The following is an 18587-nucleotide window of genomic DNA, read 5'->3' on the forward strand; positions in this document are numbered from 1 at the left end:
ATGTTCTAAACATAATTTTGTTTGTTTGTTTTGTTTAACGACACCACTGGAGCACATCGATTAATTAATCATCGGCTATTGGATGTCAAACATTTGGTAATTCTGACTCGTAGTCATCAGAGGAAACCCGCTACATGTTTTCTAATGCAGCCAGGGATCTTTTATATGCACTTTCCCACAGACAGGAAAACACATACCACGGCCTTTGTCCAGTTGTGGTGCACTGGTTGGAACGAGAAAAAACCCAATCAGCTGAATGGATCCACTGAGGTGGTTCGATCCTACGACGCAAGCACCTCAAGCGAGCACTCAAATCCCGCCCCCTAAACATACATAGTCTTCACTAAATATTAATATGTTTGTACCTGTACCAGTGTATTAACCGATCAAGATGAAAGGGTTGTCTGTTCGTCAGTTGGATATATGTGAGAACGTTGAACGTCCGAAAGCATTTTATGTCGAAATTACTTCTTTTTAAAACATTTTTAAATAATTCTATCCTCACTTCTTTCTCTTAATATATTTTTGGACTGTCCTTCTAAAATACTCCAAATTATATAAATATTCTTTTTTATTTTTGGCTTTTTAACTTTTTATTATTTTTAAAATTCTGTAAACTGTTTCACTAATTGCCATTTCCAAAATTCTGCCTATTTCCAACTCTACCTTCCCCCCTCCCTTCTATCCCGGACCCAGTCACTGGCGAAGTCAGAGATTGTGCCCGGGAGAGACGTGCTTGAACCTTAATTGGATATAGGCACGTTAATGCGGTATCCATCTGAAAGAATACCGATTCCAGGTTTTTTTTTCATATACTTATTGAATGTCTGAAATGGCATTCTCGTCATTTTAAATTGAATGGAAAGAGATACTGTCCCCTTGGGTCATATTCGGGTTTGTCGCTGATTACAAGATGTTTCTATTATGTGCCGTCTCGCTGACAGTTCGCCTGTCCGGTGCGCACGTGGTTGTTAGGAGATGAAGGAGATGAAAGGGTGCGCCGACATCATCGTCACGATATGTGATTACTCGTCGTTGTCCACGCAGTCTGATCAACAGTCATTTTGGTCTCTTCATGGCAGTATACACGTGTGCGCGGTTGTGTGTACGTTTGCGAGCAGGTGGTTGCTGGCTTACTTGCTTGCTTACGTGTGTCTAAGAGAGAGAGAGAGAGAGAGAGAGAGAGAGAGAGAGAGAGAGAGAGAGAGAGAGAGAGAGAGAGAGAGAGAGAGAGAGAGATAGACAGAGAGAGAGAGAGAGAAAGAAATACAAAAAGAGAGAAAATAGAGTTGGGGTGGGGTGGGGGTGGGTGCAAATGATATTCAACATATATATATATATATATATATATATATATATATATATATATATCTATATATATATATATAGAGAGAGAGAGAGAGAGAGAGAGAGAGAGAGAGAGAGAGAGAGAGAGAGAGAGCGAGCAAACAGTAACGTAAATGTATATACTCGTACTTAGATGCTATATTTACAAAAGGTCCAATGAACGAAAACGGAAAAGAAGGGACACAAATACTAAGTAATAAATGTTTGAAAATAGACCCAAAGTAAAATAAACAAGATTCACACGAATGAAAGATATGTAGCAGTCGCATATAAATAATATATCACGTGCCTCCCTCCCACGAGATAAAAAATCTTCTCTCTTGCATAATGCATCAGTCTTCACAATGCCTTTAATATGATCTTTTGACATTCGTATAGATTATACTATTATTAATAATTTCCTTTGTTACAAACCACTGTTTTCCTGCTTCTCAATGCTACGCTGATTATCCTCGGTAATACTATGGAAGGTTTGCGTATTCAAATAATCGATTTACCTTTTTATATTTAAACAACAATATATTGATCTGCACATTTTGTATTAATCAATTCCAAACTTGACCGACAAATCTGTAGAATTAACAAGTGGCATGAGAGCTTGAACGTCAGCTGTTTTTATGTTCAAAATAAGTTGAACGACACCCACTTTTCTGAAGTAAGGGACAATCAGCGTATCACAAACTAAGTTCGTTGTTTGTCAACATTACAGCAACGTTACAAGTTATATATGAAGAGTTCAGGCGCAAACCCCTATTTAGTGTAAAGTCAAAATTGACCCTTTAACTCTGCCCCGGACTGGGCCACTGGCCTCCAGAGATTGAGCCCGGGGGGGACATGCTCGAAACCCTAGTGGTATGGGAGCATGAAAAAGTTTTAAACAACAATCAGGCGCAAAACGCGATATAAACCATTTTCTTTCTAGTTTTTTGTTAAAGCCATTATTGTATGTCAGTGAGGGCTAATCGTAGGCCCGCTGATTTGCTGCAAAACGTGATTGAACTTTATGAAAATGTATTGGGTAAATCCCGTTTTTTTTTTTTTTATTTTTTTTATTTATCAAAACGCGATATACGCCAATTAAAAAACCCATTTTTACTGAAAGTGAAAAATGGATATATCGCGTTTTGCGCCTAAACTCTTCATATGTAGAAAACTGGCAGTCAAGATTAAATAAATACCCGAGCTCTACCTTGAACTGACTAGTACACAGATTATCACTTGAAACAGGAAAGTAGTTGTTTGTTTAGTTTAACGACACCACTAGAGCATCGGCTATTGGATGTCATACATTTGGTAATTTTGATTGAAACAGTAAAGAGAACCAAGCTTAACCCTTTATCATTAGAACATAGTTTTTATTACGCATGCAATGTAATAGAAGACAAATATCATGTTGTACTTATTTGTCCAATGTGTAACAAAAAACTAAAAAAGTATATACTGGAATTGTCTGAACTTTTGTAGAATAATATTCCACAATATTTTCAACAATGACATCGTATGTTTACGGTTATTGCTCTATAGAATCATACTAATGCACAAGAATTAAAGGGACATACCCTAGTTTTTAAACACTGAGGCATATTATTCACTATCAAAGCCGTTCTTGATAACTGAAATCACACATTACTTAGATTTTATTGTTTAGATTATCCATGTCCGAACATCCGAAGTGTTTGTTTTGTTTTGTTTTGAGATATTTTATTGATAAAAAAAAGAACCAAAAGGATTGCACAACAGGCAGAGCCTATATAAGTGCTCTCCTAAACAAGATGGACATCAGACAATATTCATAATCATATATATCTAAAGCATAATAACAATATCTAATGGCATAAAATATTTAACATAATTAATATTTTTTAATATATAGTAATAAAAGGTACAGAGTAGATAGAATAGAAATGGGATAGTCGAGAAAAAATATAGTAATGATCCTATTGTTGGAGCTAACCTTATATGGGGCAGTAAGATCAGAATAATAAGTTAGTTCAACTCGAATCTCTTACTTTCAGCTATATATTTATGTACTGCGTTAAAATTAAAGTCTTTCTGGTCATCCTGGTGTTTTTAATATCCGAACATGCATTTTTCATAGTTTTAGAAACGCACGTGCGTCTGAGCTGTAACGGTTAAGGAGGTGAGTTTTAGTCTTATTTTTAAGGGTATTTCACCGATTCAACACAGCAGACTCTTGTTTCACTCAAACGTGTTACAGGTTATGCGACTTTAAGAAATTTAGCTATTTCAATCAAGAAACAATATGTTATTGTATTTACTAAAATTTAGACGTAACATCGATATTACCTGCGTGTTTAAATACATATGGAATAATGTGATAAAAGTCTTCTTCATGATTCTCAGATTTACACATTTCCTTGTATGATTAATGAACCATGTGCATACGTAGTATAGTGCTGTATTTTTATATTAGTGTTGGTATAAAGTGCTCCTACTGGCAGTAGCTAGTGGGAATTTCCTTATTAGCTCAGTTGGTAGAGCACTGGACTCTCGTATTGAGAGTCTTTTGTTCGAATCCCCTAAGTGGAGGTTGAATTTTATCTCTTACATTTTTTTATATTTTATGTATTTTATAGATGCTCAAACATAAGTGTACGAGACAGAGCTGGGGCAAATCCTCAAATTCGGACAAAAAAGATAGAGATATTCAGGCAAAATGTGCTAACCTGAGGCCTTTTTACCATGCATTTCCATCATTCAACCCGTAACTAGTTGTAATACATGTACAAATGCGTAGTGATTCGTTTGCCACCCTGTATAGCTGTTTGGCAGTAATGCGAATATGGAAACAAAAATTGTAATCCAGATTCGGGCATTTTCGTTTTGATTCGGCAAAAACCAGCCTATCCCCCCCATCCCCCCTACAAAAATGGGAGCCCGTACGCCTATGTGCCCAAAGACAAATTGGCCTTAAAAATGTTACGTCTTGCGTTTTGGAAAGTCTCAAGTGGTCAGATTCGAGACGTGTCACGGACGGTTGTCCGTCAGTCCGTCATGCTGTATCGCGCCTGTTGCAAGTATTCGTGTAACTCGCTTTGATTGCAATTGAGAAGCTGCCAGCGGTTTCGACGTGTCAGTCGTAATGTGTCAAACGACCGAAGACGGGAGATACGTCGTTCTAGTGACTCTTGACAAGCGGCGACACTGGTTGACGAGGCATGTTAACACTAGACTGATAATAGGTATTCGGCGCAACGCAGACAGATACAGGTAGATAAACAACACGTGCTGCTTGCTACTATTAGTATATACATGTATACGAAGTATCCATGTCATTCCGTTCAAGATGTGTGGGTAGGCCTATTAGATTGGCTCAGTGAGAGTTAGGGTGTATGCTGTGGTGTCGTCAAACCGTTCATTCATTCATTCATTCGTCCGTCCATCCGTCCGTCCGTCTATTCATTCATTCATTCATTCATTCATTCATTCATATCTCGGTACATATGTATGAATTTAACTGAATGTCAACGTTAAGGACACTTATTACCATAATACTCGTGATACTCGTGTTTCTGTTCTCTTCTTATATATATATATACATGTATATTGTTTTAATTATTCCAATTATCATATACAACACATGATTTTAGCGTTAAAATACTCTATAAATAAAGTAACTTCATACCCCATAATAACTCAGAATAAACGTTAATGACTAATTGTTAGTAGATATTGATAGAAGTCGGCGCAATGAGACCATTACCCCCACCCCCCACTCCACTCTGGATTGAAGCCGGTGTTGAGATGCGAACCCAGCACATACCAGCCTTACGGCGGCGGATGACTTCAGCGTTTATCCTACAGACACCACTCGTGTTTACGCTCACTTTGTTAGAGAGAGAGAGAGAGATACGACCTCTGAAATGTTAACGGGTTTTGTCGTCTTGGTTGTATCACTAGGCCGAAAACAAAGTACTTATTACACATTTGAGGGCAGGTTGGCTATTTGTCCTCGATCAGGGAACACAATGACCAGCCGAGCTGCCATAATAGACCTCTCTGTTTCTGTATCAATATTGGAGGAAAACGCGGGATGGCCGAGGTATTGACTTGTCAGTTAGCTTGGGCAAACACCAATGTTAACTTATACATTGATGACATTTTTGTGGGCGGTTTAAAAGTGCACCTTTCTTCATTATTGTCGTCTAAGCATTGGGTTTCATTAAATATAGAAGTTAATGAAATTAAAATAAGTTATATTAGTTATTGTCATGGTTTAGTTATGTTAAGAAATACGGAATAGTAATGGTATGTGCTCGTTGAAACAAAAAATGTCATTAATTTGTTTAAACATATTTGATAATCTTGTAAAAACAAAGCTGATGTCACATAGCATTCTCGCACCTAAAAAACTAAATCTCTGAAATTTAAAACTTCAGTGTGAAGTTTGTATGGTCTTAAAAGTCCATTTCTGAGTTTGTAACAAATGCAGATGTCAACACAACAGCAGTATCTGATGTCGAGTACGAGTTAAGTGTCAAAGAAATACTTCTACACAGACATGATGTTATACTGAACCGCAAAAGAAACGTCACATATAAGTGAAGCTTCAACATGTTTGTTTAACGCCCCAACTATTACCTGTACAAGTGGGGTCCTCCTCACCACTGTTGAGAAAACATTCCTCATTCCTGGGTCCTCCTCACCACTGTTGAGAAAACATTCCTCAGACAGCACAGATGGTGTGTACAAAACATGGACTTTCTCGAGATGTTCCAAATCATATATTCGAACATTTGTAAATAACCATATTGAAACCTCACTTACATGTGACGTTTCTTTTGCGATTCACTATATAAACGATTATCATGTTCACTGAATTGAAAAGCAGTGATAATCATATAGCGGTTGTTACTTTTAAAATTAGTCATACAAGTATTACTACTTTACCCAATGTCAAACATTATTTATTTATTTATTTATTTATTTATTTAAAATAAATAAATAATAAATAAATAATTAATTAATTAATTAATTCATTAATCAATGTATTGATAGATTGATTGATAGATTGAATGATTTACTTATTTAAATTAGAAAACACAATACAGTTCATTGACATTTACATTAACACATTTCTGATACTATTAACATTTATATTTCGTTCCAGCCAGTGCACCACAACTGGTATGTCAAAGGCCGTGGTATGTGCTATCCTGTCTGTGGGACGGTGCATATAAAAGACCCCTTGCTGCTAATCGAAAATAGTAGCCATTGAAGTGGCGACAGCGGGTTTCCTCCCTCAATATCTGTGTGATCCTTAACCATATGTCCGACGCAATATAACCGTAAATAAAATGTGTTGAGTGCGTCGTTAAATAAAACATTTCCTTCCTTCCTAGCCAAATAAGCATTTTAATAGTTTTTATAACTGCACGAAAATCCCACTGTGTGTAAGATGTTTGCCTCTATCACTGGTCAAATTTTGCAATGTTCAGAAGCCATCTGTGATCACAAATATTATGACATCAGCAAATAATTACCAAAACGTCTACTGGTCCGGGGGCGGGACGTAACTCAGTGGTAAAGCGCTCCCCTGGTGCAACACGACCTGTATATCAAAGGTCGTGGTATGTGCTATCCTGTCTTTGGGGTGGTGCATATAAAAGACCCCTCGCTACTAATGAAAAATGTAGCGGGTTTCCTCTCTAATACTACATGTCAGAATTACTGCCTCTGATAATGAAGACTGTGTGTTAAAATAATCAAATGTTTGACATCCAGTAGTCGATGATTAATAAATCAATGTGCTCTAGTGGTGTCGTTAAACAAAACAAACTTTAACTTTTTTCTGCTCGTCCTTAATTGATTTTCTAATGTATATTAAAATGCGAGTGTTCAGTTTCGATGAAGTGTGTGATTAGATCGTTATACGGTAGCCTCGTAAATCTTGCTTCTAGTTATCACTGACAAGATAGTTCTGGCTGAACGCGTCGCCGTCTTTGTGTCACTGAGGCCTGGGATCAGAAAGGCGGGTTTCTACCTCTCGAGAAGAAACATTCCCCGGTGTCCACACTTGAGTCAGTAGCGCTATCTCAATAGAAACACACTTAACACAGGAACAATCACAACATGCCAGAGTCTCCATAATCCAAGCCAATACTTCTGACAGTTAGCAGCAAAACAAGCAAACAAGGGCAAATTCCCTGCTGAATTAAAACCAGGGTTAATAAGAACTCTGCTTTATCACCGGCAACCAGCGTGTGCTGTCTTTACGCTTCCGACAAGACATGGGTTAGCCACCCGCTGTGATAACCCAAATACATGACCATTGAGTCCTTCTTCGTCTTAAATTTTTTTTGTTTCGCACTGTTCGTCAATTTACTGACCTATAGATCATTGTCTGCCGCTGAGTTATGACCCCAGATTCCCCTAATATTGGATATTGTCTGGGTGTTGCCATCGATAGAATGTGTACCGCCGTATTCAGCGGGTTTCGTGTGTGGAGATAAGATACCTGTTGACAGAATATTGTGTGTTGACATTAATCTTCATTCTTAAAATCAAATCGTACAACACTGAAAGGTTTTGGTGCGATAACCGTCCACTGATAGGCTAATAATAGTAAAGTTAGTGGTTGCAATGCGAAACAAATATTTCCATTATCATATCAAACAACAAAAACCTTGATAAAATGTTTTATTAGGCTTTTATACTGTGAATTTTCTTTTATACTGTGAATTTTCTTTTATACTGTGAATTTTCTTTTATTATTAAGAAAACCCTTCAATGTACAATTTTTCCGCAATTAGTGTATACCTGTATACATAATTATGGAAAATAATTATGTATACAATGATATGTATGTATGTATGTATGTATGTATGTATTGATGTATGAATATCTATATATTGTATGTATGTCGAGGTTACATACTGTTACATACATAGATATTAACGCACTGGCGCAGGGGATAATTAAATCCTTTCTGGCCTCACAAATTGTCCCATGCCGTTGCTGGGACTCGAACCAGTGGCACCGATTCGCCCGCAAATTGCAAGACTAACCACGATACGCTCTGAGCTATCGAAGCTTCCATGTATGTATGTATGTATGTATGTATGTATGTATGTATGTATGTATGTACTAGAAAATAACTTATATATACTCAACAACGAAAGTTTAGCAAATATCTCTTATGACGTCTAAATTTGCCATGGTTGAATAAATTTAAAAGAAAACCAGGTCCTCCTGTTGTGTTAAGACAAAGGTTGATGAGTTTATGTTGTTAGTAAATGGTAAACATTTCAGATATGAATGCTAATTAATAAAAATAGGTTCATTTATAAATGTTATAACATTTCTTTTAACATTAGTTAAACTTTCGTTGTTGAGTATATATAGTTGTTTTTAAATCATAAATTTCCTTTTGTTTCAGAATATATACTATTTAATGTATCAGAGTACATTTTAATTTAGTATGAGTAAAATAGCGAACATTCTAAATTTATATATGTAGAAAAAATCTCACCAGATGATAAAAAAAAGTTTTACATTTTAATTTTTTTTATCAAAGAAATATCTACTTCTGAAATACCTTGTAGACAAAATACAATACACCCACATGTGCTAAATCATTAACATTATGTTTTTTTTTAAAAGCTATATTAAAACAACCTTGAATGAGAAAAAAACACAAAAATACACGCGACAGTCTGTGTATGGTGTCTATATCGATGGATTTCGTTTGATTAATCCATGCGTATTGGTTAGTGTACCATGGCAACGGATGACGCTGTGGGTCTGTTTTATCCGTCCAGTGAATCACTTGTTTAAGGCAGGTAATGGGCTGGACAGATTGCCTACTCTGCTGGACACTGGTCATCCTGTGGCGCAAACTCTCTCTCTCTCTTTCTCTCGTGCGTGCGTGCATTCGGCCTAGCTAAAGAGACGACCAGCGAAGCGGCACTGCACTGTGTCCAATATTAAATTAAAAATATTGAATATCAGGTAATCTTGTCCTTGTCAAAAAGCCCGCCCGGTAATTAGATGTTACGGTCTGGGTCCGCGGAAAATGGTCAAGGTGGATTTGTTCTGTTTGATCGTCCAACTGCCGACCTGTCAAGACTCACCGAGCCGCGACTCCGTCATTGACCACCCAACTCCGGGGGGTCGTTTCTACATCTGCTTTTAGGGCTGTATACAAACAAGACCCGCTCCCCACGGGACGAGGCGGAAGCACAAAAGCCCCCACCATTGCCTTGTATGAATCTGATTGCGACTCGCTTCATTCCGAGGCGTTCATTATGGGCCCGGTGAAAGCAGGCAGTGATCCGAAATGATTTCATGTTTCAGAGTTCACTGGCTTGTTTGTTGGGCGGACCCTACTGCTTGTATCTCCTGTTTACAAACTTTCTAAGTGGCTGGTTTTCGCTTGTAAACTTTTGTGTAGGATTTGCAAACATTAATTTGGATTTCTTTGCAAGGTGTCCTTAATTACCTTGTTCTGATCATCTATGGGGAGAAGGAATAAAAGGTGTATGATTATTTGATGTGCGAGGCTTTCAAGGCAGTATATCGGCATTGGGGCACAAACGTGAAGTTTGTCGCTGCTCAAAAGCTGTCAGTGGGTTTGCTACATTAAACCAGTATAATATACGTACAAGTGTAAGGAGTACTTGCGGTGGGCTATACTTTATACATACTTTACTACCAGCAACGACTAGCTATAGAATTACCTCCGGTATAATAATATGTAGAAGGAATGCGGAATTATCGTTAAATTCGTTATTTGTATGCTTCATAACCTTAGAGCACACAATACACACATAATGTAACGTAAATTCATTAAATACACATTGACACGCACACGTTACATATAAAAAAGACAGTGACTAATAATAAATATGCACTCAGTATTTATTCATGTTTTACTTGATGTTCGTTTTTAAAAATTCAATTAAGGTTCAAGCACGCTGTCCATGGCACACCTCAGCTATCTGGGCGGTCTGTCCAGGACAGAGGATCAGTGATTAGTTGTTATTGCCTAACTACCAGTCTCGGTGGCGAAGTGGTTAAGCCATCGGACTACATGCTGGTAGGTACAGGGTTCTCAACCCGGTACCGGCTCCAACCCAGAGCGAGTTCTTAAGGGCTCATTGGGTAGGTGTAAGACCACTACACCCTCTTCTCTCTTACTAACCACTAACCAACTAACAATTAACCCACTGTCCTGGATAGACAGCCCAGATAGCTGAGATTTGTGCCTAGGACAACGTGCTTGAACCTTAATTGTATATAGGCACGAAAATACTAGTAAGTTAAAATGAAATAAAATTTCCTAACTGGCTCCAGTCCAGACCCATATTCAAACAGAATGTACGTGTCCATGTTATCTTAAAGTTCAGACTGTCTTTAGCATTACCTTTGGCACCAGTGACTGCATAAGATGAATTTGAAACAAAAACATAGTACCTAAATTCCATGACGGGACAAAAAATAAATCACGCAAATCCCCCCCCCAAAAAAAAATTCTGCTCAGCCAAAAGGGTTTTAGGTGAATTTTAGCAATGTAGACTATCCTTCTAGCCAAAGTGTACCGAACTATTAACTATTTACAACAACAACAAAAAAACAAAACAAAACAAAAACCCAAACAGACAAAAACAACAACAATTAGAAAAAACCCCAAACAAAATAATAATAAAATAAAATAAAAATAGTAATAATACACATAGTTTTTTGAGATGTAATCTAGAAACTTAAAAAAAAAAAATATATATAATAAAAATTAAAATAAAATAAAAATAAAATAAACTAAGAATAATATATTAATAATGCACATAAGTTTTTGAGAAATGACCTAGAAGGTTGATAGTTCGATAGCCCCATTGACTCCACACAGTCATGGTCAGGGTATTCTCTGACATGCTCAAATCCACTGAAGGCTCAGACATGCGCACCTCGAGTTTGACTATTGACATAGGCAGTGATTAGACCCTGGAGAGAGGAGAGTCAGCTTCAGTACATCAGAACAATGTAATATACTTAGTGTTAAAAATCTTAAAAGAACGACAGATTATTTTGTTTTAGTGTCTCAGTATGTGCATGCATACCTCACGTGTATATGCACTCACACGCGCGCACACACGCGCACACACACATACACACACATGAATACCTATTAATTACGCACAATTTTTATTGTTAATTTTGAAAAACAATCACGCATTCCGAAACAGGTAAATTAAATGTTGTGGTGGTTTTCCTATCTTATTTACATAGAGGATAATAAATGAGTTACCAGTTATTATCAAATTTATGTCCCGAGTGAAATAATTTTCAGTTGTCACGAGCTTTAGCGAATGACAAATGAAAATTAATTCGTTAGGGATATAAATTTGATAATAACTGGTACCGAGTTTGTTATTATATTTATTACCTCAGCTATTTTGTCTATAAAAGCCTTTATTTTCGACACACATGCAAGTGCATGTATAGAAACGATGTAAACACTTTACGCACTGTTCTGAGTATTGCTATAACTTTGTAATTTAATCACGTTCATAGACAAGTTTCAAAAACAAAAGTTTTCTTTATTTTGGTACAAAATCTATAATAAATTATATTAAATTGACTTTTTATTATAAATTTAACACCCCAAAAAACAGAGCCGTAAACGCAAACTCATTAAATTACATGACGTCATTTTGTGTGTTTGCCAAATCGTGATGACGTCATATTTAGTACCGACAAAGTCATTGGTTTGTAAGTGTCAAATCGTCCAATAGTATTGTTCGTTAGACCAATGCAGAATATTTCCCACTGAGAAAATATAGAAAATATTTCCCCTGTTATGAGTGACCACTGGGGTAATAAATATTTTTATATTATATTACCTTTATACAGTAACATGAGTTAAGGAAGATGATTATTTTTTTGATGACTAGTAGATACAAGAATGACAAACATAGATAAAACACACTAACAAGACCACTCCTGCACACACCCTTTGAACACATTCTCCTCGAGGTGTTTAGGAAAACCGCGACTCGTCTCAAAGAAAGCATTATTCCATTTTAAAAGTTAAATATTATAAGCTTATCAGATTGCGCCGCTGTCAAAAGTAGTCCCGAGATTGTCAGTCAATTTAGCTGCAGTGTTCTGATGCGATGGCCCCGGGCAATGCCGATTGTACCCGAGTGATTTCAGATCAAGGAGGCTAGCTCCCGTCCCGGCCATTATTTCGTCGCGGTGCGGGAATACCTTTGTAAAAGCCTTTCGTGTGCGATCAGGTGTCAAGTGTTAAATGGAAAGAAAACAAAAACTACAACTTGGTTAGGCTCCGACCACTGTCATTTACAGTCCATTTTGTAGCCATAAAATTCGTCACCATTTCAGGGTAGACCGAGGGAGGTGGAGTATTTGGTGATGAAGACATAACAGTTTAATATGACCTCACCCTCTACATCATATTGCAAACTAATACATATATTAAATTGAATATAGTAAAAAAAAAAATTCGTTATATATATATTTTTTAAATTAATCATATTTAGTTTATACCAGAAACAAAATCATAATTAAAATAGGCAATTGAGATTGGCAAAATTAGCGTGATTGGACATAAGTAAATATATATGTTGAGAATTTGTACCATAGAAATTGGGAATTTTCAGTGCCACATTTTCTTTCGGAAAAGGGACTATGTTCGGACCCACTGTATGCCTGGATAAATCCCCGTTAAGCCTATATTTATTTACACTATAAATAATAAAAAAAAACAAATTTTCAAAAAGATCATTGCTCAAAATATAATTTAACTAAGTATGCCTCGATAAATCCCCGTTAAGCCTATATTTATTTACACTATAAATAATAAAAAAAACAAATTTTCAAAAAGATCATTGCACAAAATATAATTTAACTGAATATGCTGCCAATAAAAGCACGTCAATACTTAAAACACTAAACGTATTTGCAAACTATAGTCGTTGCCACAGGCACGCCTTTTTCATACTATGGACTTTACTACAAGTTATTTATTTCTGAACCGATTGTTTTTTAAACTGCACACAAAAATAGTATATTTTTGTTATTTCCAAAACACTTTTACTTTTTTTCTTACGTCAAACCAAACTGAAATTATTTATTAAAAAATCCCAAACATTTTTGTATAATGATGGAACGGACTATAGTATATAAATAAAAACTAATTATTATATGTCAGCTTTGTATTATAATTTTTAATGTTTAGATGTTTTTTTTTATATCTTATCAATAATTTCCTTCTGTGCACAAAACTGACTTTTATTGTCATTCATTTCACATGCCAAAGAGAACTAAAATACCTAAAATACACAATATAATATATATATATAATATATATATATATATATATATATATATATATATATATATATATATATATATATATGTATTCGTAGCATATAAATTGTTGGACACATTATATGTAGAGTATTCCATATTTACTGACAAAATATCACAGCCATCAGCTCGTTTAATTTTCTTGAACTGATCAAACGGTTTCCTCTTCACCCCGATAACATCAGTTCCCTCTCTGTAGACAGAACCTCACCTTTATTACGGACAGCCCTGACCCTGGCCACAATAATCGTAAAGTACGACCCGACACAAACAGCCGTGCGAGTGGTTTATTGGCTGGCGAGTTAATAAATTCATATTGACAAGATCAAAAGCCACCCGTGTTTCTCCCGGGCGCGGCAGCCAATTGCGAGCGAGTGTAGGCGATATAGTACGGGGAAAGGTGGAAATACGGGTGTTTGACTTTCGAATACGGGCACCCCGTATGTCACCTTCTATCACAGTCTAGTGCGTACCTCTACACCGGTTACCTGTTGTTTGTTTTCTTGTTGACGCTCTAATCCCCTCGTAAGATGACGGGCAAGTGAACGTTTGGGTAAGTGAAGACCATTTTCAGTTTGCTTGTTCTCGACACGTTTACTTTCATCTCGTGAATGTTTTTTTTTTAACCTGACGTTGAGTGGAAAACGATTTACTTGAGATGCTTTTCCAGAGAGATAGCAATTTTCTTGGAATATTTAATTCTTAAAATGTATTATTGAGACACGTAATTTTATTTGTATATTTACTAACATTATTTATAAAGAAGTTGCACGCGGATTTTTTTTATATTAGCGAAAATCCATATAAGCAGTAAGAAAACATATTCTAAAAGGTATAAATAAAAATGCAAAGATATATAATATAATATAATATAATATAATATAATATATAATATAATATAAATATAACATAACATAACATAATATAATAATGTTTTGTTTTGTTTTAAATTGTCAAGTAGGAAGTAAAAATATAATGAGTTTAATTATACATAAAGAGAGAATAAAACACAAGAAAACAACACAAATATTACATTAATACTTATTTTTATCGTATAGTGTATTATTACCGCTATTTCTAAAAATGGACATGTTGATGGTCACGATAATGATAAAGCTTTAAACCTCAGTTATTAACAAGAAAACCACCAACAACCAAACCAATAATAACACCAACAATAATAAAAACAACAACAGTAATAATATAATGTAAACACCTCTATCTCTTTTTTATGAACCGTATAAAAACATAAACAAAAATTTGATTTCAATAATGATGATGATGATAATAACAATAACAATAACAATAACAATAACAACAATAACAATAATAATAAAGCAACCCCACCCAGAAGTAAAAAAAAAAAAAAAAAAAAAAAATAAACAATACTAACAGTACTAACCACTACTTCTACTATTATTACTACTACTACAATTGCTACTACCCCACCCCAAAACAAACAACAGCAACAACAAAAACCTGCAGCAACAGAAAAAAAAAAAAAAAATTCTTAACCACGACAATAATAAAAAAAATCTTATTTATAGTTTTCTTATATTAATTTTATAAATATATGAACTTGTTGGCCCGCGACTGCTTTGGAATGCTGTTTTGACTTCATGCCTGTAAACTGAGAATTTATAAAGCAAGTTTTCTACCACACTGTTTCTTTTCGTGGCAGTCTTGTGGTATTCCGCAAACGAGATTGTTTCGTGACTGGTGACATCGCGGGCCGCTAATGTTTTATTTTACAACTAACACCACACACGTTAATGTCCCAATGTTAAGAACTGTAGCTAACAACACACCGGTTTTGTTTCACAATGTCGTGTTGAGGTATTCGTCACCAGAAGCTTACCCCCCCCCCCCCCCCCCCCCGCACCCTCCCCTCCACTTCAGGCTGTCCAGATAATGAACTTAAGTTCTGAGTGTAAAACACTTCATTCTCCGTAAGTAACTCAAGTGGTATTCTGAATTACTTCGTTTACTAATTTAAGAGGCGTTTGCTTTAAGTCCATCATTTCGTGTTCGGACACGGGCCGGTTCTTCGAGAACCTGTCACTGAGGTAGACCTCGTTAACGTGTGTTCGGACAGTTCATGTACAAGTAGGTATTTTATTAATACAACAATTACTAGTAGTTTTAAATTATAATAATACTGATGCTATTAGTGGTTCTGATACTACTATTTACTACTACTAGTTACTACTACTACTACTACTACTACTTACTACTATTACTTACTACTATTACTTACTACTACTACTACTACTTACTACTACTGCTACTACTACTACTACTACCCCTACTACTACTTACTTGTATTACTACTACTACTACTACTACTACTACTACTACTACTACTACTACCACCACCACCACCACCACCACTGCTACTACTACTACTACTACTACTGCTACTACTACTATTTTACTGCTAATTCTACTGTTAATACTGCTGCTAATTCTACTGCTAATTCTACTAATACTACTGTTAATTCTATGGCAATGGTTACCTTTGTTACTAATGTTACTAATGTATTTCTACTACTACTACTACCATCATCGCTACCACCATCAACACCACTACTACCATCATCGCTACCACCATCAACACCACTACTACCATCATCGCTACCACCATCAACACCACTACTACCATCATCGCTACCACCATCAACACCACTACTATCATCATCGCTACCACCATCAACACCACTACTACCATCATCGCTACCACCATCAACACCACTACTACCATCATCGCTACCACCATCAACACCACTACTATCATCATCGCTACCACCATCAACACCACTACTACCATCATCGCTACCACCATCAACACCACTACTATCATCATCGCTACCACCATCAACACCACTACTACCATCATCGCTACCACCATCAACACCACTACTACCATCATCGCTACCACCATCAACACCACTACTATCATCATCGCTACCACCATCAACACCACCATACTTACCATCATCGCTACCACCATCAACACCACTACTATCATCATCGCTACCACCATCACACCACCACTACTACCATCATCGCTACCACCATCAAACACCACTACTACCATCATCGCTACCACCATCAACACCACTACTATCATCATCGCTACCACCATCAACACCACTACTACCATCATCGCTACCACCATCAACACCACTACTACCATCATCGCTACCACCATCAACACCACTACTACCATCATCGCTACCACCATCAACACCACTACTACCATCATCGCTACCACCATCAACACCACTACTACCATCATCGCTACCACCATCAACACCACTACTATCATCATTGCTAGCACTGTTACCACTGCTACCACCACTACTCCTACGTCGGCCATTACTGATTCAGTTGCTGCTACAACAACAACAACAACAACAACTACTACTACATGTATACTACTACTACTACTACTACTACTACTACTATACTACTACTACTACTACTACTACCACTACCACCACCACCACCACTACTACTACTACTACTTCTACCTCTACTACTATTACTACTACTAATATTACCACTATTATTATTAGATCTACTACATTTACTACTACCACCACCACTGCTGCTGCTACTATTACTAACTTCTACTATAATTACTATACTACTACTACACAATTGCTACTACTACTATTGCTACTACTAACACCACTACTACGAATACTACTACTAATACTATACTACTACTCCTAATACTGCTGTCGCTACTGACAACTACTACTACTCTTTATAATTTTCTGACACCTCATAACACAACTTATAGACAGGAGCGTGGCCTCGCTCCCCCTCCAATGTGGGTAACCATTCAATATAAAATTCTGGCTATGCCAGTGTCTATTACTCACTACTACTCTACTATACTTATATACTACTACTACGACTACACTACTACTACTACTAATACTACTCACCTACTACTACTACTACTACTACTACTTTATTGTTACTCCGGTGTTTTCTATATACTACTACTACTACTACTACTACTATACTACTACTACTACTACTCAACACTACTACTTCTGTTATTGCTACTGTTGTTTTTAATTTATTTAAGCTACCGTTGCTATTCCTGACAGTCGTGTTACCATTAACATAACAATAGCATTCTCTCTTCAGTTCACATTATACTCTAACAATAGGATGTATTATTTCAACAATAAAACAGTAAGGGCCGACTTTACGAAGCCTGTTTTTCTTAAACACAGGTGTTTAAGCATTGTAAATGTATTTACATGTAGTTACACGCGTATTAGTTAAAAATAGGCTGTGCAGTCCCGGAGTCGGTCACTGGCGATGCCAGAGGCTGAATCCGGGGCGAGCGTGCCTGAACCTTAGTGGATAGGGGCACGTAAAATGAGTTGCCCATTGTGCAGTCTTAGAAGTGTTGTTACACTATACATTTTAATATATTCATGGACTTCTATTATAATTTACAGTACATAATATACCAAATACTACTAATCTCTTTATTGATCTCTTGGGCTAATCATTTCTAGAATAAGCCGTAGTGAAATATATTCAATATTACATTTGTTTTGAATATACGATAAGAACCATTTACTAATATTTTCAAACATCAATACATTAATAAAGTGTTCCCAAACTGTTGTCTACGTGCTTCGCGGATGAACACAGTAGAAGTCATTTGTGTCCATTAAATGCGAAAAACTGTTCGAATAATGGATCTAACAAAAACGTATAAATTATTATCTAGGAATAGTTTACACTACGTGGCGCGCAAAGATCCTGAATAAAATTAGAATTAAAGGTCGATATTGACAATGGAGTACATGTAATTGAAAGTCCTCTTAGGAAATTGGTATTGTAGGTAAAAACGTCTCCTT

At 36.3% G+C, this 18587-nt stretch overlaps 1 protein-coding gene across 2 annotated transcripts in view; it reads left to right on the forward strand.

The window, feature by feature from the left end:
- The first annotated feature begins 14066 nt into the window (after nucleotides 1–14066).
- Nucleotides 14067–18587, forward strand: part of LOC121376444 (protocadherin-11 X-linked-like) — a 29291-nt gene continuing 24770 nt past the window's right edge. For both annotated transcript variants that reach the window (XM_041504319.1, XM_041504318.1), the window contains exon 1: nucleotides 14067–14248. The gene's annotated coding sequence lies outside the window, so the exon portion shown is untranslated. The remainder of the gene's footprint in view (nucleotides 14249–18587) is intronic.

The sequence above is a fragment of the Gigantopelta aegis genome, chromosome 6, assembly GCF_016097555.1.
Source record: "Gigantopelta aegis isolate Gae_Host chromosome 6, Gae_host_genome, whole genome shotgun sequence".
NCBI classification, from domain to species: Eukaryota; Metazoa; Mollusca; class Gastropoda; order Neomphalida; family Peltospiridae; genus Gigantopelta; species Gigantopelta aegis.